Source organism: Budorcas taxicolor, chromosome 3, assembly GCF_023091745.1.
Source record: "Budorcas taxicolor isolate Tak-1 chromosome 3, Takin1.1, whole genome shotgun sequence".
Classification (NCBI taxonomy): Eukaryota; Metazoa; Chordata; class Mammalia; order Artiodactyla; family Bovidae; genus Budorcas; species Budorcas taxicolor.
In genome coordinates this window covers 89,015,881-89,043,423 of record NC_068912.1, presented here as the reverse complement: position 1 = coordinate 89,043,423, position 27,543 = coordinate 89,015,881, and the positions used below count along the sequence as shown (strand labels likewise).

General features: G+C 40.8%; 1 protein-coding gene and 1 non-coding gene across 2 annotated transcripts in view; both read right to left on the bottom strand.

Annotated features, from left to right (window-relative positions):
* DAB1 (DAB adaptor protein 1) overlaps positions 1 to 27,543 on the bottom strand; it is a 296,632-nt gene that overhangs the window by 228,771 nt on the left and 40,318 nt on the right. The window lies entirely within an intron of this gene.
* Positions 7,901 to 7,973, bottom strand: TRNAC-ACA (transfer RNA cysteine (anticodon ACA)). Its single transcript has one exon. It is a non-coding gene; the product is annotated as a tRNA-Cys (tRNA).

The window sequence follows — 27,543 nt, the reverse complement described above, 5'->3', positions numbered from 1 at the left end:
TAAAAAGCCTCTTGATGAAAATGAAGGAGGAGAGCGAAAAAGTTGGCTTAAAGCTCAACATTCAGAAAACGAAGATCATGGCATCTGGTCCCATCCTTTCATGGGAAATAGATGGGGAAACAGTGGAAACAGTGTCAGACTTAATTTTTTGGGGCTCCAAAATCACTGCAGATGGTGACTGCAGCCATGAAATTAAAAGACGCTTACTCCTTGGAAGAAAAGTGATGACCAACCTAGATAGTGTATTCAAAAGCAGAGATATTACTTGGCCGACTAAGGTCCGTCTAGTCAAGGCTATGGTTTTTCCTGTGGTCATGTATGGATGTGAGAGTTGGACTGTGAAGAAAGCTGAGCGCCGAAGAATTGATGCTTTTGAACTGTGGTGTTGGAGAAGACTCTTGAGTCCCTTGGACTGCAAGGAGATCCAACCAGTCCATTCTGAAGGAGATCAGCCCTGGGATTTCTTTGGAAGGAATGATGCTAAAACTGAAGCTCCAGTACTTTGGCCACCTCATGCGAAGACTTGACTCATTGGAAAAGGCTCTGATGCTGGGAGGGATTGGTGGGAGGAGGAGAAGGGTACGACAGAGGATGAGATGGCTGGATGGCATCACGGACTCGATGAACATGAGTCTGAGTGAGCTCCGGGAGATGGTGATGGACAGGGAGGCCTGGCGTGCTGCGATTCATGGGGTTGCAAAGAGTCGGACACGACTGAGCGACTGAACTGAACTGAACTGAGGCATTAAAAGGAATACCTCTAATCTTCCATTTTATTAACAGACTAAGTGTCTGTAATAATACCTGGCATGTAATATATGCTCAATAAGACCGATATCCAGAAGTATTATATTTGCCACTTTGTTCTTTTCCAAAATAGTCTTCACTATCCTTAGACATCTGCATTCTGATATATACATTTTCAGTTCAGTTCTGTTAAGTCACTCAGTCGTGTCTGACTCTGCGACCCCATGAATCGCAGCACGCCAGGTCTCCCTGTCCATCACCAACTCCCGGAGCTCACTCAGACTCGCGTTCATCGAGTCAGTGATGCCATCCAGCCATCTCATGCTCTGTTATCCCCTTCTTCTCCTGCCTCTAATCCCTCCCAGCATCAAAGTGTTTTCCAATGAGTCAACTCTTCGCATGAGGTGGCCAAAGTACTGGACCTTCAGCTTTAGCATCATTCCTTTCAGAGAAAACCCAGGGTTGATCTCCTTCAGAATGGACTGGTTGGATCTCCTTGCAGTCCAAGGGACTCCCAACAGTCTTCTCCAACACCACAGTTCAAACGAATCAATTCTTTGGCACTCAGCTTTCTTCACAGTCCAACTCTCACGTCCATACCTGACCACAGGAAAAACCATAGCCTTGACTAGACAGACCTTTGTTGGCAAAGTAATGTCTCTGCTTTTGAATATGCTGTCTAGGTTGGTCATAACTTTTCTTCCAAGGAGTAAATGTCTTTTAATTTCATGGCTGCAGTCACCATCTGCAGTGATTTTGGAGCCCAAAAAAATAAAGTCTGACACTGTTTCCACTGTTTCCCCATCTATTTCCCATGAAAGGATGGGACCAGATGCCATGATTTAGTTTTCTGAATGTTAAGCTTTAAGCCAACTTTTTCACTCTCCTCTTTCACTTTCATCAAGAGGCTTTTTAGTTCCTCTTCACTTTCTGCCATAAGCGTGGTGTCATCTGCATATCTCAGGTTATTGATATTTCTCCCGACAATCTTGATTCCAGCTTATGTTTCTTCCAGTCCAGCGTTTCTCATGATGTACTCTGCATAGAAGTTAAATAAGCAGGGTGACAATATACAGCCTTGACGTACTCCTTTTCCTATTTGGAACCAGTCTGTTGTTCCATGTCCAGTTCTAACTGTTGCTTCCTGACCTGCATACAGATTTCTCAAGAGGCAGGTCAGGTGGTCTGGTATTCCCATCTCTTTCAGAACTTTCCACAGTTTATTGCGATCTACACAGGCAAAGTCTTTGGCATAGTCAAGAAAGCAGAAAGAGATGTTTTTCTGAACTCTCTTGCTTTTTCATGATCCAGCGGATGCTGGCAATTTGATGTCTGGTTCCTCTACATTTTCTAAAACCAGCTTGAACATCAGGAAGTTCACAGTTCACGTATTGCTGAAGCCTGGCTTGGAGAATTTTGAGCTTTACTTTACTAGCATGTGAGATGAGTACAATTGTGCGGTAGTTTGAGCATTTTTTGGCATTGCCTTTCTTTGGGATTGGAATGAAAACTGACCTTTTCCAGTCCTGTGGCCACTGCTGAGCTTTTAGAGCCATCAAATAACACACGAACACACCCATACATGTTAGGATTTTGAGCTCGACTGCACTGAATTTATTGTATCATCTGCAAAAACAACACTGCCAAAATTTTTAAAAGGCACCAAGAAAAAATGTGTAGATAGAACACATAAGATCTACATATCAATAAGAAAAAGGATATTCACTCCAAAAAAAAAAAAACAGGGCAAGGGGTATGAACATGAAACCTAGAAGAGAAAACCTGAATAGCCAATAAACAGCTAAAAATAGCCTAACCTCAAATGTATTTCTGGCAAATGCAAATTAAAACAAAGATGAGGAATCATTCTATGCCCATAAGATTGGCAAAACAGTAACAGTAACAAATGATTTAGTTATTGCTTTTTATATGGAGCACAGGGTACTCTTATACACCCTGCTTCTGGATATATAAATTGGGAAACCCACTTTAAAATATAATTTGGAAATTGCCACTAAAACTGAAAATGCATATATAGCAAGATCCAACAATCTGGTCCTAGACATTCTGCTTTACAATATCTTCTCACTTGAGGCCAAAGGGATAGATAAAAATAGTTATTAAAGATTGTTTATAGCCCCACATTGTTAACTACCTAAGGGTTCATCATCAGAAGACGTGGTAAATAAATGTTTTTATATTCATTTAACTAAGTACTAAGTAGCAGTTAAAATGAATGAATCAGAACTACTTATATATCAACAGGGATAAATCTCAAAATTGATACTAAACCCAAACAGTAAAGAGATAAGTTCATATTAAGTATGAATGCATTTTTGCAAAGTTTTAAAATACACAGCATCTAAAGCACATTTTGTTTTAGATATGTCATATGCAGTAAAATTTTAAACTCTTGAAGAAACGTCAAACATCATACTCAAAATACTGATTTCCACTTGAGGAAAGATGGAATAGGTTCAATTCTTAAAGAAAAAAACCTGAAGCTTTGTCCAAACCAGGAAGTATATATGCTGATATCTATAATGATAGCCTCTGTATTTATCTGTATGTTTAAAATCTGCATAATTTTAAAAAGCAACAATGAAACATCAGAATGGTTTTTTGGGTTGCAAGTGAGACTTTTTCAACATTTTGGTGGCCATCTGTAGAACTATATGGCCATATGCATCTTCCCAAAATTATGTTTCTGCTTCCAAGCAAAAGCAAATACCCTGTGTTACATTCATTGTCAAAAAAGTTGAATTTGCCTTTTTTTCTATGGGGTTCACTTTGAGTTGAGTAAGTGTCTTTCAACTGAACTCTATCTGAGATGAGCGCCCCTGATTTGTTGCCCCAAACATCAGAGGGAAATTTGCAAGAGCCTGATTTAAGTTATGCACAGTTCCCACCTTCCTAATTTGGTTTTTATCACCAAGACTTGTTTATTGAAGCATACATTTCTCCTTCCCAACATATGAAAAATATGTGACTATTACAGAGAATTCTATATTTGAGGTCTAAACTCAATGAACACTCAAGTAATCTCTCTCATGATTACAGATGATTTCTCTAGCAACCCAAAATTGAGCTCTTTAACTCTCATTCTGACAGTGTCTACATTATCTTTTTTTATGCAAGCTAAGAATTACTCTGAAAATGTGTCAGCTATGACTGAGAGATTGGTTTAACCATTTGCTTTGTTTTTCAATATTGAAGATGTATAAGAAAAAGCAAAAATTTTCCCTAAAGATTACAATTACCACCCCTTAGGGTGGGGGTGGGGTGGGGAGAACAGCTGCTCCAGATGTTAAGTGAATTAAATGACAACAAAGATATCAAATGTACTCATCAGATCTTCCAAAAGAATGTCATCCTGATAAGGAAATAGGATCATTAAAATTAAATGATTATATAGAAATGAACAAACATCATTTCCAATATTCTAATTTAGATTTGCAGTTAAACTCAACCATGCTATTTCTCTTTTCTAAATAAAGAGATTTCTGGAGGCAGCGTGTTCTCTTATAGAGCATGAATTTTGAAGACAAAACTGGGTTCAAGTCACAGTTCTGCAAATTATTAACTGGTGACCTTGCAGAAATCACTTAACTTCTGTAAACTCCACTTTCCTCCCTTGTAAAATGGGGATAACAAAAGTGTTATGGGATAATAAAATGTATATTATAGGAATCTGTGAAGAATTAACTGAGATGATGAATGAAAGGGCTTCCAAAAATGCTTGTCACATAATAAAGATGAATTAGTAATTATCAGTCATATTCTTAGATAGATAGATAGTGAAGTCGTTCAGTCATGTCCGACTCTTTGCAGCCCCATGGACAGTAGCCAACCAAGCTCCTCCATCCATGGGATTTTCCAGGCAAGAATACTGGAGTGGGTTGCCATTTCCTTCTCCAGGGGATCTTCCTGACCCAGGGATCGAACCCGGGTCTCCCGCATTGTAGGCAGACACTTTACTGTCTGAGTCACCAGGGATAAATATTAGCTATTATTATTATCACTTGCCACACATAATTGACATGTGTGAGACCTTGCTATTTTAAACAGATCATCAAGAAAGTGTTCCTGATTCCTACAACTCAAATGAAGAATTAAAACCTTTAAAATGAAAATCCCAGACAACAACATTTAAGATCAGAGAGAACATTTTCTTTCCCCAAACTGGGGATCTTCGTAGGCGTCTTCAAAATACCTGACATGGAGTGAAGCGGATAAATTTCCTGACTCCTCAAAACAGAACTGAGCATTTCTTTTTCTCGATACTCCCAGTTCATACTTCTGTATTTCTAGTATACTTACTGTTTTTACTGTTCCTTCCACTCAGCTGTGAGCTACAGGGGAGAGGAGACTGTTTCTTTCATGTCTGTGTCAAGCACAGAGCTTACCAAACTCTGGGTGCTCAATGAATAATTAATAACTGACTAGGAATGAGAAAGAGAAAACAAAACAAACATTTACCAAGTACTTGCTGTGTGCCAGACACAGAATTAGGTGCTTTACATACCTGTCACCTGACCTAGTCTTCACAGTAACACTGGCAAGTAGGCACAGTTACTAACTACATATTAAAGATGGAGAAACCAAGATTCCGAGAAAGAAGCCATTCCAGAGTATGAAAGTAGTAAATGATGGCACCAGCTTTCAAATTCGCTTTGGCCTAATGCTGAAACTCTTATTCTCTCCATTCATCTAGATCACCCATCTTACAGAACAAACTCTCTTTGGGAAAAGTGGAGGCGGGTAGGAACTTTTAGAATGAAGACTCTCACGTGTGGGGCCCTAGAATGAAACATCTGTTTCTGACTCATCCAGTCTTCACTCTGATATCGGATATCAAGCTCCCTATTCCTTAACTGTTTCTCCTGAGTTTCTCACTCACTGGGTCTGTACACCATCTCCCTTAACCTATGGGTTACTTGTAGGGCATGTGCTAAGACACTTCAGTCGTGTCCTACTCTTGGTGACACCATGGACTGTAGCCTGCCAGGCTCCCCTGTCCATGGGATTTTCCAGACATGAATCCTGGAGTGGGTTGCCATTTCCTTCTCCAGGGGATCTTCCCGACCCAGGGATCAAACTAGCATCTCTTCCATCTCCTGCATTGGCAGATGGGTTCTTTACCACTAGCGCCACCTGGGAAGCCCGGGTTAAGCCACCCAGGTTAAGCTCTTAACCTGTAAAGTTTCTCTATTTTGTCTAAACTGAGTTTCTTAGATTTCATCTCTTAGCAACTTAAACCTGAAGTCTAAGGGAAAAATGAATTCTGAGTTCTCTCACTCACCACCCTTGGTGGCCACTGCCAACCATAGCCCATCAGGACATTTAATTCAGACTGGTACACTGCAAGTTTTTATAAAACACCCAAGACCAATAAAGAGACTAACTGTCCAGGGGTTTGATGAGTCAAGAGGAACAAATCTATCATTACTCTCATACATCACAGCTAACACACTTGTCAAAGGCACTATATAAGCAGCGATTTTTTTCCTTTTCCTGTTTTTTTTTTTCCCCCCATAAATCCCATTAAAATGAGCATAAAAGACAATAACACATGCCGTGGATTTCTTCATTACTTTGACATCAGTTCAGTCATCCATTCAGTCAGTCAGGCATTATTCAACAAATATTTACTCTACAACTGCTACCTGCTGGTCACCATGCCAGACAATGGGAATACGAAATGAACAAGACAGATGGCCACCCCTCACGAAGCTTACTTCCATCCTTAAAATATTGCTTGTGCTCTAACAGATGAAATCTACCTTAAAGATTGTCTAAACACTCTTTCCCAGTTTTAGAGAGGAAACTCAGACCCAGAAGTCTAGTAAATGCCCGTTTCTCTGCTGTTTCCAATTGAAATCTCTGTCCAATACACCAGACGGCACCCATCTGATGAGCAACATGTGAGCTGGCATTTATTAGGCACCATGTAAGCAGGGACATTTCAAAAGGCCTGGCATTCAGCTCCCCAGAAGCACTAGAAACGAATTTGACAGCAGAGTGTGGTTTCTTTGGAAAGACAGCAGGAGCCGTATAAATTTTTTAGAATGAGACTGTCATTATCACGACCATGTCCAGTCAAACATTCAGCAGGCAGTCAATGCCTCTGAGGAGGTGGAGTGGCCTTCCTTTGTCTCCTTGAAGGTGTTCATTGCATGATTTATTACTAACAGGACTGTGTGGGCTGTCTGGAGAAAAGGGAACTGTTTTAAAGGTAAAACTGAGTAGGAGAAACTGAAAGACACTGGCACCCACTTCTGAGCCTGAAATGAAAAGCCAAGTGCCAGCACTCCAAGTTGGGCTCCCTCTTGGGCTTACCCTGCTCCTGCTCCCCACTGCATTTCACTGCCCTTCTCCAACAGCTCTGCCAGCTCAAGGCGGCTTTGCCCATCGCAGCAATACAGCTGCAAGCTCCTGCTCCTATTCTTAAACTTATTTAAACCTGCTGCTGTCAGATGAGTGGCAAGGCCTCCTCCATGGACTAAGAGAAAAAAAAAAAAAAACTATAGACATGGATGTAAGTGTGGAGGTAGGGCCCAGGGAGGCTTACCCCTAAGGGCTGAGAGTTGTCAGATACATTAAATGTTGGGCTCATGTTAGTCACCAAGATTGGATGATTTAGGAGAAAGGTAGGGAAGCATTTTCACCCACAACCACTGCAAGGTCAATGGGACCTTAGCTGAAACAGTAAAGTCCCAGCAATCCATTGGAAGGATAATATGTAGCATATATATCCATGTATCTACAAGTCCAGGTCCTTTTGTGATGATGATGATTAAAAAGGCCCCTAACTGGGTGTGGAGGAAAGAAAATCCTCCTACATAGTTGGTGGCAACATAAATTGGTACGCCACTACGGATAACAATATGAAGGCTCCTTAAAAACCTAAAAAGAAGTACCATATGATTCTGCAAACTCTCTGGGCATGTATCTGGAAAAGACAAAAACTAATTTGACAGACAAATATTATATAGTGGATAGATAGATAGTGAAGTCGCTCAGTCGTGTCCGACTCTTTGCAACCCCATGCACAGTAACCAAGCAGGCTCCTCCATCCATGGGATTTTCCAGGCAAGAATACTGGAGTGGGTTGCCATTTCCTTCTCCAGGGAATCTTCCCGACCCAGGGAATCTTCCTGACCCAGGGATCGAACCTGGGTCTCCCGCATTGTAGGCAGATGCTTTACCATCTGAGCCATCAGGGAAGTCACATATTATATATCACATATATAGAATCTTTAAAAAAATACAAATTAACTTATCTACAAAATACAAACAGACTCCTGACACAGAAAACAAACTTGTGATTACACGAGCAGAAAGGATCAAGAAAGGGATAAATCAGCAGTTTGGGATTAAGAGATACATACTAGTATACATAAAATAGATAAAGTACAAGGACCTACTGTATAGCACAGGAAATTATATTCAATATCTTATAGTAATCTATAGTGGAAAAGAATCTGAAACACACACACACACATATATATATGAATCACTTTTCTGTATACCTGAAACTAACACAATGATATAAATCAACTATACTTTAATTAAAAAAAAAAAAAAAAAACAGGTCCCTAACTCAAGAAGCTCATAGTCTAGGGCAATAACTCTACAGGTGTATACATTAAAAGTGTCCACAAAGTTTTTTATTACAAAAGACAGCTACCCAAGATCACCCAAGACCTTGAATCATAATAACTAATCAGGACATAAGAACTGGTATTTCAGCAAGTTCTGCCAATAATTCCAACATGCATTCCTGGTTAAAAATCACTGGTCTATGGACAAAGAACACACTTTTTTAAGAGGCAGCCCTTCTTGCAGATTCTCACCATCACTCCCACCAGTTCTATAGCCTTGGGCATGCTATTTAACCTATTTAATGTCAGTTTCCCAATCTGTAAAATCAGTGCAATGGTAAAAGGAAGAACAATTTTTAAGTTCTTCCTAAATGTCAAGAAACTGGCTCATTGGAAAAGACTCTGATGCTGGGCAAGACTGAAGGCAAAAGGAGAAGCGGGTGGCAGAGGATGAGATGGTTGAATAGCATCACCAACTCAATGGACATGAACTTGAGAAAACTCCGGGAGATAGTGGAGGACACAGGAGCACGGCATGCTACAGTCACAGGGCCACAAAAGAGTCAGACACGACTTATCAACTAAATAACAACAACAAAATGTGAAGAATAGTGCTAAGTGCTTTATACTTTTTTTCACGTCATAACCTCATCAGATAGACGCTATTAATGAACAGAAACTAATCTAAAGCATTTGTATTAGTTTCCTGTTGCTGAGTAACAAGTTATCGCAAATTTGGCAGCTTAACCTCACACCTGTTTGAGTTCACAGCTCAGGCAGGCTCAACGGGCTTCTTGGCTCAGGGTCTGGCCAGGCCAAAATCAAGGTGCTGGCCAGAGGTGTTCTCATCTGGGGCTCTAGAGCAGAACCCACCTCCAAACACAATCAGGTTGTTGGCAGAATTTGGTTCTCTGTAGTTACAGCTGTGAGCTAGTGCCACTCACGGCTCTTCAAGCTCATACCAATACCTTTTAGGGGCCCTTCTCCATCTCTAAGACAGCAGCAGCACAGTAAATTGCCCTCATGATTTGAACCTCTCTGACTCCTTTTCTAAAGCAGAAATCTTAAAATCTTACCTTAAAAGCAGAACTCTCTCTGCTTTTAAGGGCTTGAGTGATTAGATCATCCCCACCTGGAAAATCTTCCTTCTTAATGTAAACTATGCACATAACATAATGCAATCACTAGACTGGCATCTCATCATAGCACAGATTCCAGAGATCAGGGCATAATATTAGAAGTGCTACCTTGCACACAACTATAGCCAACTGAGTGAGTGGGGCAAGTCTCAGTTGTAGTTGTAATGTTGGGTTAGACTCTTGCTCTGCCATTTAATCTCTGCCTCTGGACAAGATACGTAATTTCTCTGAACGTCTCTCTCATCACAGTTTTGCTGTTGCTGTTCAGTTGCTAAGTAATTCTGCGACCCCATGGACTGCAGCACGCCAGGCTTCCCTGTCCTTCACTATCTCCTGGAGTTTGCCCAAACTCATGTCCATTGAGTCGGTGATGCCATCCAACCATCTCATCCTCTGCCGCCCTCTTCTTCTTTTGCCTTCAATCTTTCTCAGCATGAAAGTCTTTTCGAGTGAGTCAGCTCATCATAATTAAGTGGAGGATGTTATGAACTAGTTTACCTATTATGAGGATTTACTGAAGTTCCACCTGGGAAATTAACTAATGTCTGAAAGAAGTCAGAAATGCAGAGAATGGTCTAAGACAGGAGACATCATTTTGTGGTAATGATCACATTACATTTTGAGGATTGTGATGGGAATTAACCGTGATACAGCATCTAGTATAGGGCCTGGGTCACAGAAGGTGCCTGATATACAATAGTTCCTTTCCTCCTGGAGTCTATGTTGTACATGGTGGTGTGTCTTCTCATGTAGGTTTCACAAATCCATGTCAGGTGTTGAGCTATTATTACTGGTGCTTTACAGGTAAGAAAGGGTCAAGTAATTTATTCAGTGTCCCTCATTAAATGAGAGCAGAGCCAGCCAAAACTCAAACTTAGACCTGTCTTAGTCCTTAGCACTGTGCTTTCCATCTGAAACTTTCAAATAACAATCGCCTAGTGTATTATTGAATCACGTCTGCTGCACCCACCACAGTAAGCACAATTTTATGGCTTGCATTTTAATCCCCTTAACGCTAAGCTCACAGAATCATGCAGACTCATCACAATGCCAGCGTCCCCCCTTGCTGCAGTGTGCACAGCGCAGAATTGATAGTCCACTTCATTAGGAGGACACACAGGGCCTATTAGCAACATCTGTCTCAATAGAAGCCAGTATGCTTCCTTATCTCCTGACCTACATTTTCCCTAGTATGATTAACTCATTTTGGGGGGTAGTGCCCTAGTATTTGGGTTAACACCCTAAGTTCAAAGGCATTTGGCTCTGGACACTGAGAGGTCAGGTAGAATTCTATAGCCAAGAAAAGAACAGAATTGGTCTGGGGATCCAAAAGCTTTAACAAGGCTCTTTCATTCTCATCTGGCCTGGGAAGTCCCATGTGTACTCTTTCGTTCACCCATTTGCATCGCAGTTCATTCATTCATGTGGGAACCCATTCATTCAAACAAACGGTCACTGTCAACTTTGTCTTTTATGAGAAGCATGGCCTACAAAGGTGACTAAGTGAGGTCTTGCTCACAAGGAGCTCTCCGTCGAGGAGGAAGAGGGACATATTAAAGGTTCATTACAGTAGGACATGGGAAATGCCACAGCAAAGCTCTAAAGCACAATGAAGGAAGAGACCAACTGTCAGTAGACATTTTTTTTGAAAGTCAGTTTATTTTTTTATTTGGCTGCATCGAGTCTTAGTTGCGGTGTACAGGCTCTCTAATTGCAGCACACGGGTTTAGTTGTTCCACAGTATGTAGGATCTTAGTTCCCCAACCAGGGATTGAACCTGCATCCCCTTCATTGCAAGATGGACTCTTAACCATTGGACCACCAGGCAAGCCCCTGTCAGTAGACATTTAACAGCTGCCATGAAGGATGGACACAAAGAATGTGGATAAGAGGGAAGGGGCAAGAGGTAGGCAAAGGGCTCGGAGAATGAAACTACAAGTTGTAACTGAAAAATGGTGAATTCAACACAGCAATAGCACACACGGGGCATGGGATAGGGAGGGCACAGGGAAGAATCCCAAGGATGCTCTTTTTATGTCATGCTGAACACTTTCTTTTTTTCTCACTGCATAAGAAGTTAAGGACTGATTTTTCTTCTAAATGAGAAATCTTGCCATTTGAGAGTAAAACATATCACTCTGATCCCAGGGTAGATCAAGATGAAGGGACAGAAAGCTAGTGAAAACAAACACCATGGATCCCATCAGGTCCTTAGGCCCCTAGAGAAAGCACAGGAACTGGATTCCTGGAGCTTCCTCATCATACCCTCTAACACAATGGAAATATTCTGTGCTGTTTGATAGGGTAGCTGTGGGCCACATGAAGGTTGTGAGCATTGGACATGTGGCTAGTGCAACTGATGAATTGAATTTTTCATGTAAATGCATTTAAATTAATTGAATTTTAAACTTGCCATGTGTGGCAAGTGGCAGCTTTATAGGAGAACACTGAGTTAGAATTCTTTGGGTGTTTCCATCTCCACTCTCTCTTCTCAAGGGACCCAGCCTCCCCGTACATGTGGATGAGAGAGAATATCCCATGGTGGTGGTGGGCATTTCTGACACCTGTCACTACTGGATTTGAATTCTTTGAGGGCAGAAATTGTCCCTCTTCTATGGGAGTATACCCAAAGTGCCCAGCTCAGGACCTGACATGAGGAACATATGTTGAGCGGAAGCAGGTACTGCCCAGATGAAAGGCAATGTTTCCCCAGGGGAAGATGACTTATCTTCTCTTAGGGAAGCTTTATAATTAAACACGAACCACCTCTGAGACTTATTTTTAATAGCCCAGAAGTAAGCTAAGTTGGAAAATAAATTACCCCTGCTTACATTTATCATCCAACCAAAAGAATTTCTTTGCTTCTTTTTAGCATCAGGGCTCTATATAAAGAAACAGAAAGATTTTCTTTCTTTCTCATAAGGCCACTCCTATTTCCTACTGCTAATGAGCTAAGCAAAAGTGTTCATTATAATTTTCCTAATAGTCTTGAGTATATAGGACACAGTCTAAGAAAAAATAATAGCCCAAATAACTAGTGTTAAGTAGCACTTCACAGTTTATGAAACATTTGCCCATGCACTGATGAGTTTGATCCCAACAATAGCCTTGAAAGTTTCTAATCATCATTTTCATTTTACAGAAAAAGTAAAGGCTCAGAGCAATTCTCCAAATTATTCAAAGATTCAAAGCTAACTTTACCTCCTAAAGGTAGAGTTAAAACTGAAAACCAGGTTGATCTAAGAAGCTCCTACCACATGTACGGAAAACACTTTGAGTAAACTAAAATGAATTATATGTAGATCTCAAAGACTGGATTAGATTTCAACATAAGAAAATTAAAGACAAGTTTTGCCTGTTCTGTTTTCCCTGCCTGGAGAGATATTCCCTTTTTTCATTTACCCAAAAGATTATTTCATCCTGAAAGAATCCAAACAGACTAATTAGGTTCCTCTTCAGGAAAAAAAAAAAAAAAAACAACACTCTATTAATAAATTCTTTGCCGTCTGATTCTCAAAGACTTTTGCTGTTTGTCAAGTCATTTGTCAGTTAACTAATTAATTTATCCATCCATCCAACTGGCAAACTTTTAAGGAGCCGCTGTTGTGAACCAGTCCCTCCACCCGGAATTCATAGATGAGAAAGGAAACAGCCTGTATATTCTAGAAGCTTACGCTTTCTTGTCTCTTGACCCTGATTATTTTGAATTGAACTAGTATTCAGTTTTTAAATTTCATTTGTCTATGGCACACTGCAAACCTCACCCACCATCAAACATGCTAGGCATGCTAGCAGTGACATCATTCATACTGATGACAAATATGTATTAATTGGTGGTAGAAAAGAAATTAGAAGCACTATTTTACTATTTACTGAGCATTTCTTAAACCTCTACACTGTGATAAGACCTGGGAGCAGGGAGAAAGAGGGACAAAACAAATAAAAGGAAAAGGCACTTCCCTAAGGAGCAGAGAATCTGATTAGGGAGACAAGACATTTATAAAAAGTTGAAATGTAATAAATCAAAGAAGAATACACTCAAAAAGGCAAATTTGAATCTCATACAGGACATATGACAAATAATGGTTTTACTGCACACATTTATCGATTGTCTACCAAGTGCCATACACAGTGCAAGGTGGTTTGGAAAAACAGCTCCACTCTTAAGCAATTTTCACGCATCATCTGATTGGACTCACCAACCCTAAAATGCCAGAATCATTACAGATGAGGAAAACTCAGGCTCAGAAGATGGTAGCCAGACCAGTGAAAGGGAGAGTGTTAGTGGCTCCATCGTGGCTGACTTTTTGTGACCCATAGTCTTCAGCCCACCAGCTTCCTCTGTCCATGGAATTCTCCAGGCAAGAACACTAGAGTGGGCAGCCATTCCCTTCTCTAGGACATCATCCTAACCCAGGGATCAAACCCGGGTCTCTTGCACTGTGGGCAGATTCATCCTTGTATGAGCCATCAGGAAAGCCTGGACCAAAGTCACAAATAATACAGGCACCAAGACCCAAACTCAGGTTTTCTGACTGCATGTCCACTGTTTCTTCCACTAGACAACATTGCCTCTAATGTTACAAATTAACTAGTGAAAGGTAAGAATGATGAACATAGGCTAGAATGAGCTGAGGAGGATGGGCTTGGAAAATGAAGGATGGATATGATAGTACTATGGAAATTAAAATTTCAGTCATTACATGGAGTTTACCATTGCAGATTCAATGTATGTGATTAAACTACAGAGATTACTATTGTTATCAACGTTTGGTTAATTATATCGACCTTCCCTCGGGGATTGACTGTTGTTCTGGGAAAGGCCTTATTTAAGATAAATGCAGACCTTGTGTCTTCTTGTACCTCCTGGTACGGTTATCTGAGCTGTGCACATCCAAATATATTAAATAATGGACAACTGTTACACGTGCATTTATCTTTTCTGTGTATGTAACCACTAGCACAGTAGGTATATTAAGAAAGAAAACTGAGGGTGCAATATAGAAATCCGGCAGATATTATCTCATTCACCATTGTATCTCCTGACCCAGATTAGGTGCTCCATATAAGTGTACTATACTCATGAACTTAACTGCTTTGTGTTTCTTGCCAACTATTAATCAACACAGTATGTGTTGCACAACAGCCAAAAGAAATACACAAATATTCCATGTAACAAGGGGAAGGAGGAAGAAGAGCAGGAATAAAGCCCTGAGAAATAAACTGTTCTATATGGCTATGACCTTTGTCAGCCTTCTCCGGCCTTCTTCAGTCCTCCTCTAATCGAGAAATAAGACATGCATATGAAACATCCCAGGTTCTAGCCTATCAAGTCTCAAGTCTATCACCCAGAGCAGAAAATAGATCATCAGTCTCACTAGAATGTAGGGCCTCGAATTGGTCATCTGGCCATAGACCTAATTAATAGCTTAGAACAGGGCCTGGACATCCAGAGAATAACTGAGTTACTATCTGTCTGCAAACCTGGCCCTGAGGATAGGACTGTATTGCTAACTTGCTCGGCAGCTGCACAGTGTTTCTCACTGGAAATGGGAATGTCACCATTTACATAGAGGGTCTTTCCGAGTCCATCTAGCCCTTGCCAGATCCTATCCTGGGAATTAGGGCCTTACTCTTCTTACTATGACTTCCCTCTGGCTCAGCCGATAAAGAGTCTTCCTGCCATGCAGGAGACCTGGGCTCACTCCCTGGGTTGGGAAGATCCTCTGGAGCAGGAAATGGCAACCTACTCTGGTATTCTTGCCTGGAAAATCCCATGGACAGAGAAACCTGGCAGGCCACAGCTCATGGGACTGCAAAGAGTTGGACACGAATAAGCAACTTCACTTCTCTTCTCTCCGTGCTATGAGCTCTTGGCTGGGTTCTGCCATGGAAAGGAAGCCATGGGGCTGTTCCTCTAACTTGCAGAGCTTCAAACACCCAGTGTTTATCCCTTCTGCAGCGAGGCCCAAGCTACATTATTAATCCCCCTGCATTCTAAGACCAGCTGAAGGAAAGCCCATATTTTCAAGAGCTATCTACGGCTTGTTAATGCCTTCAGTCTCAGTCAAGTAATTTCCCCTAATTCCTATTTCTCAATCTTACATTAAAGTTACAAAATTTCATAGAAGAGTCTGCTTGAGTTATGACAGCCATATAGTCTTAGGTTTGCGGGAGCTAGTTTCACTTGTATGATCTTTTCATATGTGTATATATGCATCACTTCATATATTTTTTTCTAGGTACTGGATGTGAAAAAGATATCACAAGTAAATGGTTATAGATTTATGGTTGAAATTATTAAAGCCCAACTCCAAGGTCTTAGAAAAAAGCAACCTTCAAACTTTCCCTGAACTTTTTCTAAGAGTTAAAAGCATCTTTACAGTTTTCCCCCTTCGGGGATTCAGAGCATCTTGGAGACAAAAGCATTTTCAGGTCCTTTCCTTCTGCCTTTAATCTTCTAACTCTGGGCAAAGGGGTCATAAAGGACTTTGCTTGGGCAAAGGCAGAGAGACAGAAAGGGATTCCTCTGGAGTGGAAAAAGGGCCAAGGCTCTTTCCTAGGGTGGGGGTGGAGGGAGATAGACATCAGGGAGCTACAGGAGGTGCCCGCATTTCTAAAGGAGATGCTCAGAACACGTACCATCTCAGGACCTATTGGCCCTTACAATTTCCTTATTCTTACTTCTTAAGAAAAAAGTAAAAACAGGAGGAAGAAAAATACAAGGACATTCACAATGACAAGAGTAACATGCATGTAACTCCTCAGGTCTACATACAACCCCTTGCTGGCTGCTTCATCATGCTTAAATAATTCATCTATGTAACTTCATTTTTCCCAATCCATTTAAAATTTTTGGAGTCACTTATTATGACTCCTAATTTCTGCCAAATATTTTAATACTAAAGGTCATGAACCTTCCAGCCATTCTTCAAGCAAATTTTAACCTGCTTTTCATTATAAAAGAGCCTAAAGTCTCACAAAGCATTTCAAAACACATCTAAACAGAACTATGTTCTTAGACTGTCTCCATTTGTCATCCCCTAGAGCCACAATTCTAAACATAATTAACCAACTGGAAAAAACTTCAAGCAGAATTTCATTCAGATCAGCATCCTTTGATCACTGTTACTCTGGCAGCGCAATTCATGTGCTTAGTAGATACTCAATAAATACTTACTAAATTGACTTGAAATGGGTTGTCACTGTGAGAGTGGGTTGTAAGCTGTGAGTTGAAATGGGTTGTCAGCTGTGAGAGTCCTAAAGTGGGTGCTCTGAGGTTCCTTCGACTGAGCTACTCTAGTTTACATTTGAGCCATCCCACCTGTTAACAGTGCTAATTATCTACCCGCTAAATGGAAAAGATATGACTGATCAGCCATGATGCATTAATACCTTCATGTTTATTTTTATTATTTTTACTTTAATCATTCTTAAAGACTGCCTTACTTGGTGTAATTATGAGTGGTCCCTGAAATCACTGTGAATGAATATAACAGCTGAGACATACTTGGAAAAATTCCATAGAGGATTACCGGTTAATGGTGCATCTCTCCCACACATCCTGACATGCACAGTAGTTTTTCCAACACTTTTTGGCCCCCAAGTCTGTGTTTTCTCCCTTATAACTAAGCTAATAAAATTCTAAAAATTCTAAGCTCTCACTAGGTAGAAGAATCACAATCCATGTGTGTGCACATACACGTTTTTGGGAAGGAGGAAGAATGCCAGGAATGGGGGGCGGTCAAGCAAGCTCATACCCAAAGCCCTGGTTCCCCGCCTCCCTTGTCCCTTCTCTGCTGCTGTCTCCTTGGATCTTGCATCTGTCCAATGTCTGACCTCTAGGACTCATTCTGCATGTCAGGCTTGCCTGCTGGACAAGGCAATTCCAGTTTTTGATGCACTAGAAATTTACTCCTTGCAGAGGTCATGTCTTCTTTCAGACTCTGGAGAGGTCCACTGGGGCAGATGGATCCTGGCACTGCCTATTATGTGACATAAACAGTGGGAGTGGTGGTGACATCCTGCATACCAAGGGTACAGACCAACCTTGACAACCACCTGGACCCCAACTCATCACTGAAACAGATGAACATTCTTAACATTCAGATCCAATCCACGCACATCTCCTGCCACTCCCCACAGTCATTTACCTCGTGGCTTTTGTTTTTTAAACCAGTCTTGAACATACCTCATTTTCACATGCCTCTTTTCCTTTATCTGTGCCATTTCCTCTACCTGTAATGTTCTGCCTGTTGCTTCTTTAATTTGGGGGAACTTTCCATTTCCCCAAATCTATGTATTCCTTTTTTGTGCATCCTCTCTTTTGGACCCTTTTTTGGAAGAATCAGTTTTCCCTTTTCTCAGTCCAAATGCATTTTCTGCCCCATGTCCTTTTCAAAATCTTACAACATTTTAATTATTGTTTTCTCTGTCTGACTGCCTGGCTACAAAGTGAACTTGTCAAAGGCAAGGCACCACACTTATCCTGTGTATTCCAAATACCTAACATAGTGCTAAGCACATTCAATGTGCACAGTAAATATTAGATATGTTTGATAAAAGAAAAAATGAACAAATGAACAAATAGACCAATGAAGGAAAGGTGGATAGATGGTCAAACAAGTGAATGACTCTCCGTTCCATGCCTTAGAGGCGTGTTATCCACGAAACTGTTACTGGAAGTCACGTATCACCAAAATGTGCTAATGGTGAACCTGGGCAGATGATCTCCAGATGAAAACCCTGTCTTGAGAGATGCAGAATAGTATTTACTGCATTGTTACTCCTGACCAGTGAAAACATTTGCCCTGCAAATCATAGACACAGGGACTGCATCAAATCTTCCTTTCATTCTCTACCTGTAGCTTCAAATAAACACCATCAAAAGTCACTTAAAATGCTCCACATCTCCACTTCTTCTTTTGTAAAATAACTTAATATATAATTTGAAGTTACTTGGAGGACAACGTGCTGTAATTCATGGGGCAGTGTAAAGCGAGGGGCTTATCACCCAGCAGCCAATAAATGCACATGGTCCTCCTTTCTCTTATATTACCATGGGTTCTGAATCTAACTTATCTTCTCATGTAGTCTGCTATGGTAGAGACTACAACCTGTACCCCTCCACTGGGCCACATTTACCAGCCTGCCTTGCAGCTAGGTGTGGGCTTCTGACTGGTTCTAGCCTATGGACCAAAAGTATCAATAGAAATGAAAAGGGCCATTTTCAGGTCTTGTTCATAAAGACCACTTATAGACACTCTTCCCTTGGCCTTTTTTACTTTTCTGGAATGGAAACCAGCACCAGGAAGGCCTTGGACCTATTTACAGGAAATGGTGGGACTTTCCTTAGCCTATATTCCTGAACGGCTCATGGGAAAGAGATGCCTGCCAATCAGATCAACTGCCCAGGGCTACTACAGGAGAAAGAAGTTCACTCTGCTTTCTCTTGAGTTATGCATTTTGGCTGAGTGGCTGGAATTCTCCTCAACTACCACCACTGTATGCTCCTTGACACCCAGATCCACAGCACTGAACATACCACAGAACTAGAACAGTGCTTGGCCAATGGTATATACTCATCTCAGGCCTCTAAAAGAAATGAAGGGGGAAAAAAAATGAAGAAACCCACACCTACATCAGCTAACAAGTGTCATGGCTGAAAACGTGTCCTTGAGTTTGACTTCATGGACTTTGTCAAAATTGACTATAAAAACAGTGTTCAAAGTATTATAGTTTCTGGCTTTCCTGCCGTGTAATTCTCAGCACATATTGATTTTGAAGCTCAAATCTTGGCAATTCCCTGATAATGCTATTCTCAGAATAATGAAGCAGGAAGGTCCCCGACGCCCACAATTGTGCTGGGAGGGTAGGAGCTGTGATTTTCTTTAACCACAGGTATCTGCCTTTGCTCAGGCCCTCATTATAGTGTATGGGATGTTATTTAATCGTCAATGAATTTTTCCCTAACCCTTTTTCTCCTCCTTATGAAACCCAGGCAAGTCTCTTGCAGATGCTGTGTTGCCTTCACTAACAGGCTTCCCAGGACAATCATGAGAATTAACCCTCTTGATCTGTGATGCCCGTCAACAAGGGAGGCATGTTAAGTTCAGGATTACTAGATATGGGCAGTGCCAAGTTAGACCTTCTCTAAAGGTTTTAAGCAGTGACTCACAGTTGAACCGATTATTCAACTGTCGTGTGTTTACTGAAGGCCTTCCAAGTGCTTTTTGCTGGTGAAGAATGCATGATTTACTTGTGAGATGTGACAAACAACTGAGCACAGGCACAGAATTTTGATGTGGTCCTTGGACATATAGAGAAAAACATCCATTTCCTGTATTATGCTGATTTATCTACTCTATCATTTTTTAGTTTATTGAGTATCATGTCCCAGACCTTATTCTAGGAACTGGAGCTGTATCTCTGTGTAAAACAATGTCCCCCACTCTCATGAAGCTCTTGACAAAACAGTCCTGCTTATAATTTGATCTTAACATACTATATCTCTTCTGATTTTGTACATGTTCTCTCTCTACCCAGAATGCCTGGTGCTCTTTCCATTACTCCATTCCATCTGTTTAACTTCCTGTGTCTGACAACTATCTCCATTCAAAATTCTGCCTGGGCATTTCCTCCTCTATTATACTGCTCTGATCATTTATTTTTTTTTTAGACTAAAACCTGTCCTACTCTGTGTGTCTTGCAATAATTTTCTTTTTGCATTTGGCACATTCAGGCTTCCTTGGTGACTCAGCTAGTAAACAATCTGCCTGCAATGCAGGAGACCCGGGTTTGATCCTGGGTTGGAAAGATCCCCTGGAGAAGAGAATGGCTACCCACTCCAGTATTCCTGCCTGGAGAGTTCCATGGACAGAGGAGCCACGGGATCACAAAGAATCAGACACGACTGAGCAACTAACACACAATTGGGATGTACAGGTCTACCTCTTCTCCAAAGGTGGCAATCAAAGGCAAGGCTTGAGTCTCTTCCACCTTTAGGTCCCAGGGCCTAGAATCAGCTGGCCCACAAAACTTCAGCCAACCTTTGCTGTCCTAAGCTCAATTGCAAAGAAGGAAATCAAATCCCACTGAAATGGAAGTGCCTGCCCAAGACAACAGAACTAGTTGGTAGAAGAGCTGAAACCAATTCATGCCCTTGCTCAGATGAACCAAATACACTGCCATGGACTTTGTGGTTTGCAGTTTTGTCTGGAGACAAATGTTAGCTCCTCATTCCAATTGGCAGAATATAGTGCATCCATCTGTCTAGGTTTTGTACTATATTTATGTCAGTAATCTTTCAATCTTTTATAATCAGATTATATTTACTAAGGAATAAAAATATGTAAAACTAACGTAGTTCCTACACAAGGGGGTCATAACCTAGGGAGATGGCAAATATACTAAAAACTAGAACATTTAGCTTCCTCTTTCTACCCTACTATAAAATCCTTTTAAGGACAAACAGAGAGTTCTTTAATCGGACTTTCCTATTACCTAGCACAGAAAGCTAGGTTCCAATAAAGTCTATAAAAAACAGACTCACTCCAAAAATCTTTTTAAGATTTTCCAGTTCCTGACATTACAGCAAAAATCTATAGCCTTTCATAATTTGTGCATGCTTATCAATACAGAATAATGGGCCCACAGCAAAGATTCATTCACCAGCCAACAGCTTTGCATTAATTCATTATTTTGGTAAATACACATATTTAGGTTTTTTTACATCAGTAAATTACTAAATGCTTTATATGCATAATTTCATGTATTTCTTTTAAGGGAAATGCTTCTATTCCTTATTTTACAGAACAGAAATCTGATATCCATAAAGGTGAACTAACTTGGTTAAAGTCATCCAGACAGCATTTCTGCGACCCAAGATTTAAACTGTGTTCAAAAGTTGTGTGTGTGTGGTAGTGCCATGGGCAGGGGGAAGGGTAGTATTAATTGGCTGGGAAAAACAAAATGTGGTATCACTGAATTAATAGACAAAATCATATGTTATTTTTAAATTTTTTTAGCAAATAATATGTCTTTTAAAAACTTTTCAAATAAATTTTTTTTGACCACACAATGCAGCACATGGCATCTTAGCTCCCCGACCAAGTACTAAACCTGTGTCTCCTGCATGGAAGCACGGAGCCTTAACCTAACCACTGGATCACCAAGGAAGACCCCATATATTATTTTAAATAAAGGCCTTGATATGTTTAGTTGTCCCCATGTCACCCTGGGCTACCAACAAAGTCAACACATCTTACCAATGTGAATGGTAGTCCCTTAAATTTGCTAGTTTAAATAGTCAACTGTCTGTGTAAATGTGAAACAATTTTTGGAGTGCAAAATCTTGCTTCAAAGCAGAAAAACAATGGCACTGGGGCTGCCAGCTTCCAGGGCCATTTCTGAAAACCCAGTCATTATACTGCCTTGATATCACTGTTACTTACCAGTGTCCTTAGCACCTATTGAAATACTGAGATTTATGGAATATTTCATAAGGATGTACACAGCTTCATCTTCTACCCAGACGGCTCCTTAAGAGGCCAACCTTTTAAAACTGTCTAGCCTGCTGGAGATGAATAATTTTGTAAACGAAGTATTTAAAAGGTTTAGTGTGTGATACAGCGAGTAACCCCAAGAACACTGAAATGGTCAGTAAGAAGCTTAAACTCACTCTTGAGGAGACAGAAAAAGACATCATTAGACAAGCGCTTATAACTGCTGCCCCCCTGATTTTCTCATTTCAGGACTTTTATCAGCTCAGCCTTAACAGAAAATAAAGCAAAGCAAAAAAAAAAAAAAATCTTCCTTTTAACTTGCTTATGGAAAGAGAAAGGATTTTTTTTTTTTTTTTTCTTTCCTGGTCCCTGAAACCATTTTCTTCCAAACAAAATCTGCTGGGAGAAGTTTTCTTTCTTTCTTTGGAGACTGTGATTCTGGAAACAGAAAATGGTGGCCTTTCTATGCGATCAGAGGGTGTGGGAGGGGCCCATGTTCACTGGTGCAAGGCACTAATAGGGAATGACCTTTGTCACCATGAGCCCTCCAGCAGCCACGCTCCATAGAAACCTCCGGGACCACAAGCCTGAACACTGAGCAGAGACTCTCTGGGCAGGATGAAAGTGAAATACACCTGCGGCTGTCTTCTTTTTCCTTTAAGTCCTTAAGAATAAATCACAGCCATTGTTACCCCAATATTAGTGAGTCAGAGACATCAAAGAAGGGCTCTCTATAACTGAAAAGAATACATTTAATAATAGGGGAAAATTCCTATTACAGCCAATACAAAGATACATTCATTTGTCCTTCTCTTATATTAAAAAAAAAAAAAATCTTTCATCTATTGCTAATTATCAGTACAAACCTGGCCCACAGCCCATGTTCTCCTATTTGATTCTGCATCCAAGAAGATAAAATGTCATGCAAGTAAAACCAGTCCCTGCAACCTAAGTACTGGATGAAGAACTCATGCAGCTTATTACAAAGGAGCCAAGATGAGGTGAAGCCTCTTATTCTGATTTCAGTGATCACAATAACAAACCTCAGGGCTATTTTAAGGGTATCTTTAAAACAATGAAGAACTGCATTAGGGAGTATTTATTTCTGTGAAAACAAAAAAGCAAAATGCAACAAGAAATCAGTTTGATAACCTCCTTTCAGATGGATTCGATGTAAGGCTAATTGCTCTTTTTCTCCAAATGTGCATTCATTTACATACTCAACTATAAGTTAATGAACCTCTACTGTGTACCAAATATGACATCTCACATGTCTAGTTGGAGATATGGAAAAGTATACTGCCAGTGAAAATACGCTGTGGTTAAGAAACACAATGGATGTAAAATAAATGCAGATGCCTGGCTCTCTGAGAGGAAGGGCACCCACCCCCAGCACAATGGGGCATGAATTAGAGGAAAGCTTCAGGGCTGGGAGAGCACAGGCTCTAAGGTCCTACCAACAAACAGCTGCGCATGGCCGGAGTGTAGCTATGGATCAGGGGAGTAGATGGCGGGCACATCATGAATGGGCTTAAAACCAGGCTAACCTGGAAGACTAGAAAGCAGAAGAGTAGCAGGACCAGTTCTGTGTTTTAGACACATGATGTCAGACATCCAAGGGCCAGGTAGGTGGGTGTATGGATCAAGCTGAAGCGATTCCACACAGTGGAGCCCCTCACCCTCTTTCAAAGGACAGGAGGGTAGCATTAGCCCCTTCATCCCTCTCTATTGCCATTTCTAGTAAGAGAAGGGGTGCGTGATCTGATCCTCGGGACTGGGAATGAATGTGGGGAGTGGAGTGCAGACCATCTGTGGTTCTGTTTCAGGATCTACATAATGAGAGTGAGCGCGCTAGTGTCGGGCCCATCAGGGCAAGTCCTGCCTCTGCCCCTGTTTGGGTGGGGAAGAAGCAAGGGGAGGATATTAGTATAACACTGTCTTCACCCCTCCCTGACCAGCTGAGTAACTGTGACCTTGACTCCAGGAGGTCTCCAGATACAGACTTAGAGGGCTGCTGCTGCTGCTAAGTCACTTCAGTCGTGTCCAACTCTGTGCAATTCCATAGATGGCAGCCCATCAGGCTCTGCCGTCCCTGGGATTCTCCAGGCAAGAACACTGGAGTGGGTTACCATTTCCTTCTCCAATGTATGAAAGTGAAAAGTGAAAGTGCAGTTGCTCAGTCGTGTCTGACTCTGTCCAACCCCATGGACTGCAGCCTACCAGGCTCCTCCACCCATGGGATTTTCCAGGCAAGAGTACTGGAGTGGGGTGCCATTGCCTTCTCCAGAGTCGGAGGGCAAGGAGGATGAAGACTGATTCCAACCTTAGATCTAAGCCACGTACTCCAGGCCCAGCTTTGCCAGCAACATGTAGGTATTTTCTATATCTGGTTCCCCATGTCACGTTTGCAGTTAGCTCAAAATGCAGAGAGAGAGGGACACACAAGTAAGTAACTCTTATGAAGATTCCCCAAGAAGAATCCAAATCATACAAATGGCAGTGGGGCTGAAAAGGACAAAAAGAGATTTCAGAGATACTGAAGGCTGGATTTGGGATCTAGATCAGCAGTACATCAGTGAATGATCTTTCAAAAATCACCACAAAACAAAACCACTAAAACACCTTTCAGTTGCCAAGAGGAAACCCTGGAATTTAGCACTAATATTTCTGTATTTCTTGATATTGTTGGTATATATTTATTTTTCATATAAAACTTCTTTGTGTCAAAAAAAAGACATGTTAAGACCATCTTCTACGTCCCAAGTATTTCAGTCTCTCTGATGAAAAATAATTGCTTTGAAGGGGGAGGGGCGGATGTTGTTTGGACATCCTTAATCAGCGCATTACCCGATAGGACATTTATTAAGGATAAAACATTTCTTTTATCCCAATAGCTGCCTCAGCAGTTGTTAAGATGAGAAGGGGGAGGGGAAAGAAAGCCTTTATCATTTCCTGATCTCTCTAGCAAATTGCCAATTTATGCACAGAATATTACAAATACTGCTGAATTATTTGAGCCTGGAATTAATTTAGAGAATCTTCTCCTTCTTTGAGTGCCCAGGGATTTGGCTTATCTTTATTTGCTGAAGGAACCATGTCACTGAAAGCAGTCTCAGGATTATTTCAAGTGAATGAATAATGAAATTGCCCGGCTTTCTAATGGTTTCCAAATTCCATGACTAGCTCTGGAAGCTCTTGTGGGCTAGTTCATCAGCTGGGTCCCCTCACTGTGGGTGAAGCACACTCAGACATGAAACAGGGGCTTCTGCATGGAGTAATTAAAGGCAGTGAGGAAAACCCAGTGTCACCAGGGTTACAGAAGGCTGCCTTGGCAAATGCAGAAAAGATATTTCATCCTTCAGACAGTATCATTAAGGTAACACACACAAAATAATCAATTACCAAAAGCGGCTAGTTTTTAATAATCCTTCACTAATGTGAAATCCCTTCATCATGTCAGAAATCATTGCTCTTGTCAGTGATAAGAATGTGCCAAAGAAAGGAGAGGACTTCTTGACTTTAAAACACAATAAACATAGGATCCAAATACATTACTGTTTTACACAAAGTTTCCTCTGTACCTTAGCTAACCTCCTAAAAATCCTCTACTCATCCATGCTGGTCAGTTATATAACCAGTAATCATTCTGGATACCCATTTCCTTTTCTTATCTTGCTAAGCCATGAATATTTACTGTGGAAGACAATACAAATACAGAAATGAAAACAAAATGCACACTTAATCTACAAAATCAAAGTGTACACATTTACTATCTGGAGTGTTTCAGTCTAATAATTAATTCCTCTACTCCTACCCACATACATACACACAGAGACGAAACTGAAGATTAAAATTGAAGCAGACATTCATTCTGCTTTTGCACTGAGATCTTAAGAATCTTGTCAAGTCCTTAACCATTTTAAAAAACTTATGGCATATGATACTCTATCTTAAGACCATAATACAGAATTTAAGAGACTACTGATTCTTTCTTAATTACTGAATCCTCAACATTCAAAACAGTGCCTGGCAGAGAGCAGGCACTCAATAAACATCGGATGAAAGGATAAATTAAATAGCATAAAAGAACAAACAATGAATGAAGGAATGGTTTTACCCTGAAAACACTGAAATAATTCAGCTGTACAATCCCACTGCTTCTCCTAGAAACCATTAGGTCAGAAGCAGGCACCATCACGATAAAAGTCTGGAGTTAATATAGTATGTGTCAAACCTGGTTATGAAATTGTCTTAACTCACTTTATTATATGCTTTATGTATCAATATATTCTCTGAAATCCAAACAACACATCTCTTCCAGGATGACAAGAAAAATCCAGGCCCTCTGTTCTGTTAAAAAAAAAAAATACTGTGTCTTTTCTTTAAGAGTATCTGGTCTCTTTTCTAGTCTACTGTCTAAATCAGAATGCTATCCCAGCATACTAAAAAGCCTGTCTTACAATAGTTCCGATAATTCTATTGAACTGGGACTTCAAGGCATTAAAATAAACAGTTATAAATATCTACTGATTAAGCATTAAACATAAGATATCATCAAATTGCTAAGTTCAAGGGGCTGCCATTTCCCGACTATTTAGCGCTTTTGGTGCAATTTTGATACATTTGCCTTAATGTGCCATTTGTGAAATGTATATCTTAAATCAGCAGTGAAATGAAACCAACATCATTAATTCTACAAAAATCAGGGAACTGCCACATGTATTATCCTGCCCTATGCAATATTATCAGCATGGTACTTCCCAGGCTGGATATTACAATTGCTCAATATTATCCCTTATTACTTTAAAGGCAATTTTACATTTCACATCCAAATTAATGGCTAATCTCAACAGACTTATTATGTTTAATTACTTTTTATTCCTGAATCCTCCCTTTCTCCCTGCTCATTCTTTCCTCAAATGATGGTCAAAAACTTGAGGTGTAATCAGAGAGCACAAAAGTTGTTACACGGTGAATGCTGATTAGAACAGAGGCAGGATCTGGAACTGAAGCTCTGCAAATGCAAGAGCAAAGTGTCTCTGAGACCTACAAAAAGGTGACATTTGATCAGCTGGAAAATTTGGCCAAGGACAAAATGTCTAGGTCCAGCTCTGTTTCTAACATGCCACATCCTTTAGCAAGTTGCTAAATCCCTCTGGTCTTTGGGTTCCATATTTATCTATCAGAGCCTCCCCGTATCAGAGCCAACATCACACCCACACACACCTAGGGTCCCTCAGGCCCTACCTTCAGCTACAGTTTTAGCTAGAACCGCTAGCTTGCACCCATCTGGCACCCAGCTTTCTGGACATGGCTGATCTTTTCAGATCCTGACCTTGTGCCTCACTTCCTGTCACCTTGCTTTGTCCTTCAGACTCAAATCTTTGAAGACTGTGGCCAGCTCTATATTCTGGTTTTCCTTCTTGATCAAGGTGTGAACTGATCAGCTTGGCTGTTTCTTGAAGTGGTACAAACCCTGGCCCTCTCTAGAAGCATCTAAGTCCAGCTCAGACTTCCTTAACCAGGTGGTCCCATTTTTCAAAGCAGCCT